The sequence below is a fragment of the Nannospalax galili genome, unplaced genomic scaffold (assembly GCF_000622305.1).
Source record: "Nannospalax galili isolate Female #2095 unplaced genomic scaffold, S.galili_v1.0 scaffold946, whole genome shotgun sequence".
Taxonomy (NCBI): Eukaryota; Metazoa; Chordata; class Mammalia; order Rodentia; family Spalacidae; genus Nannospalax; species Nannospalax galili.
Genome location: NW_008354753.1, coordinates 678515 through 682728, shown reverse-complemented (window position 1 = coordinate 682728; position 4214 = coordinate 678515).

Genomic DNA, 4214 nt, shown 5'->3' with positions numbered 1-4214 from the left:
CAGTTTTAAAACTTGTCTTTCTGTGGTCTTTCTCAACAACACAGTGCTTTGCGGTAGAAATAGCTTGTGAGAATACTCTGAACTGGTGGCCTGTGGCAGGAGCTGCTTGTGATGAGTCTTAGAGCAGCAGGTAGTTCGTGACAGGAGCTACAACTCTATTTTGCTCTTTTCCAGGTTCCATGAGTTTACAATAGATGTCAAAAATAAAACATTAACACACTACAAAACTTACAAAATTAGGTTACTAATATTAGTTATAAATTATTTTTGCCTTGTTTGTCTCATTTTAAATGGTATGTTTGTGTCTCCATGGTTACCTGTTGTCACCTTATTGTTCCATGGATGTGTTTTAGACAACCCATGTTTGTGTTACTCTTAGATATTCTAAAACTAAGGTATGTGTCCTCCCTCTTTTGTTGTTTTGTTTCTTGTATGTTACCTTGGACACCTGCTTGGTACATACGTACCTCTTTTGCTCCACAGGGTCAAGACACTATAAATTATGCTCCTGACAGTTTCCAGTCACCGCTACCAAACTAACTGTCCATTTTACCATGTGTTCCCTCTTGCCCTCTTTGTTTTCACCTTTAGGTAACTCTACAGCTGATAAATTGTGACATCCTCCCTTATTCTCATTTGGGGGAGAGGGCATGTTTATGTTTCTTCCACAGAATGCTGACAGTGCATGTTGGGTACCGAAATGCCTCATCTGCTTTGCAACATCTCCAGACTCTATGCCACCTGTGTCATCACTACACCATCCATCATCACATCCTGTGTTCCCAATTTTTTGGACTGGGTTTTTGGACTTTGTTCGTGTTTCCTATGGACTGTTTCCACAGCCTGGCACCCACCGTTCTCTCTCGACTTTGCCTGTGATACTATGATTCTCTCCATGATTCATTAATTGTTCCACATGCTTTGTACACCGTTGTTTTAATCATTTATGTAATGCCCTTCCATGCTGTACACTGTTTGTCCCCTTAGGGTCCTTTTGTTTGCTTGGAGGGGGACTTAAGCTCTGTCTAACCTCAACACAGAGCACAGGTTGGGGTAAAAGTTAACACCTTCATTAAAAGTCAGATTGATGATCTTACAGCAAAGCCAATTCAAATACATTATCTCAGGCTTACACTTAAAGATCGGGAAGAGCCCTATGAGCCTGAAAGGCCATGTGACGACATGCTTCAGTTGCCCCCTTGAGAGCTGAACCAGATAGCCAAAGACGGGTAAGAGAGAATTGCCGATAGCTACCTAAGCCAGGCAGGCAGCCAAAGCTGCTGTCTTAGCCTATGACGGGTAAAGCTTCAGTAGAAATTCTCCAACCTAAGACAGGCACGGTTCCCTAAGGGATTGTTTTGGCTCACTTCTCTTCTTTATTAAAATATAAAATTCTTTTTAAAATATAAAAGAAAGGGGGATCTGTCGGGAGCCGTAGGCCCCTACCCCAGGAAATAGCAAGACCTGATTCCTGGCAAAGCTGTTTTTCAGACATCAAGGCTGGCCTGGTTTGAGATTAACCAGATGACTATACTTGAAAGCCTCTCACAAACATGTTGTTCTAACCCGGGCACTTAACGTTTGAGAGACTCCCTCATTTTCTCATGTAATTGCTAAGAAACTTTGGTATTACTCTGTAATCACACAAGTGTAACCTCTTAATTGATTTATAACTTGCTATATAGAATTGTGGTGTTACTATGGAATTTACTCTGTGATCAATTGGTGTGGTGTAATTATGATAATTGTTCTGTTAATTGAATTGCTCTGCCTCAATAGATTTGTCCCTGCCAGCTTCCCCTTTTCCCTCTCTATAAAAACTTTGTGTGGATGTTCAATAAATGAGACTTGATCAGAAAGCCTGTCTTGTCTCCATTCTTCGTGTCTCTTGTCCCTTTCAGTCCCCTCTCCTCCCTCCAGGTACCCACGTTGACTGTCCTGCGGGTCGGGATGTTTGGATTTAAGGAATAGGAGCCAGCCCTTTAGAGAGGCTTGCAGGGACAGTGATGATAGCAGTGTGGTAGCTAGTCCTTCTGTGGAGAATAAGTTGGAGCTGAGGCTGAGCTGGCCTGGTGACAGAGGCCAAGCCAGCAGGGGAGGGGGTAGGGGTGGATCTGGCCTCTGAGAGAGGACAGCAGGAGAGAGAAATGGGGGAGGGAGGCAGTGAGTTTGATCCAATTTACCAGAGTCATGGCTGAGCGGGTCTGTCTGCCTGATCTCAAGGCTAGGAATTTGCCAGTGAGGGGGCTGCCTGGGTGATAATTTAGGAATCTATGGTAGGTTGAGTGGTTAATCTGGTTTGGGAAGGTAGTCCTGGGATTTGGGTTTTAGGAATAGGAGCTTGCAGGGACATTGATGAGATGAATGAGGTAGCTAGTTCTCTTGTTGTCCTCTCATTGCAACTGATCGTTTTCCTTGTGTAGTATTTTGGGCTGGCCTGTGGTCTTTAAGATCTTGCATACCATCTGTTCAGACCTCCTTTCTTTCAATGTCACCATTAAAGAGTTAGTTTATTCTGATGGGCCTGCCTTTATATGTGATTTGGTCTTTCTGTCTTGAAGTGATCCATATTCTTCCTTTGTTTTATGCATTTAATGTTTTGATCATTGTGTGACATCCTGTCTATTTCTAGTTCTTTACACCTCTTGCACTTAGGAAGAACTTGGACTAGATTTGGCAAGTTTTCCTCTGTGATTTTGTTGAAAATATTTTCTGGGTCTTTGACCTGACTTTCTTCACTTCTATATAATATTTTCATAGGTTTGGTCAGTTACAATGTCCTGGAATTCCTACATATTCTTACCCTGGGTTAGTTTAAGATTTCTTATTTTCTTTGAGTGATGCATTTCCTTTACCTTTTCTTTAAGATTTGATACTGTGTCCTCCATTTGACTAATTTTTGTTGTCTTCTACCGAATTGTTTCCTTTTTTCCCCACTGACTGTACTTTAGAGTTAAATTTTCATTTTAGTTTGGCTTTTCTTCATAAATTCTACTTCTTTACTAAGCTCTGATTTTATATATTGAATAGTTTTCTTTATTTCATTCAACTGCTTGTGTTTTTGCAGTCTCCATTACAAAATTTATGCATATTTTCTATGAGCTCCTTGGACATATTTATAATTACTATTTTGAAATCATTGTCCTGTGCATGGAGTAAGTTGCTCTTTCCAGGGAATATTACAATGTGGGTACTAATTTCTGGAGGAGACAAAATGTCTTGGTTATTCACGTCTGTGTTTTTGTGAAGGGCCCTAGCATTTGAAGGTAGGTCGTTGGTGGTGAATCTTTTTTTTTTTTTTTTTTTTTTTTTTTTTTTTTTAGAAAAGGTCTAGCCCCAGCTGTTCTGGAACTCACTATGTAGACCAGGCTGGCCTTGAACTCACAGAGATCCACCTGCTCTGCCTCCTGAGTGCTGGGATTAAAGGCGTGCACCACCACACCTGGAGGTAGTGTACCTTTTACAGATATCTATTCTTACCTTTGTCGAGTAGGTGTTTGGATCTTTTATTTATTTATTTATTTTTGCTGTGACCCCAACTTATTAGGATGTGGACCAGCAAATGGTCTATGGGGTTCAGTCTGGGGGCAACTGTGTGTTGATGTGTGAATGAAGTATTAGAAAGCATCCCAGCTGGGATAGGTGCAATTTTTCAAATCTTCGGTAGCATTAGAAGATTCTTGCTGCCAATCTCCAGAAACCTGTGGAGCACTCATCATGTTCAACAGTGATTGTTGGGCTTCAGGGGGCTGAGGCCATAGCAGGCGTGGATTGTTGTTCTTGGAGTCAAGGGGAACAGTGCTACACAATCCTAATGTGGAGATGGGTGAAGTTTATGCGAAACTGGGGGTCCCTACCAGGTGTCACAGAACGGAAAGCATCCCTGACTGGTGCAGTGAGTGGTGTGCCTGGGAGATGGGCATGCTGGCTCTGGAGGTGCCTGTGGTCTCTGAGCAGCTCACTTTTTAAAATATTTGCAGTGGCTTTCCATCATGCCTTATCCTTTGTAAGTGGACATTCTAATGTATGTTCTGCTTGTACATTTTTAAACATAAATTCCACATCATTTCCTACTCTACATGGTTTTACATCCAGCTCCTCTTCTAAACTGATGCTTTCTAGAAGGCAGAAAAACACACTTATCCTTTTTTATCCACTGGAGTGATTAAGCAATCTAGGCACTATTCAATGTCCTTTATATGGTCTTGTTGATT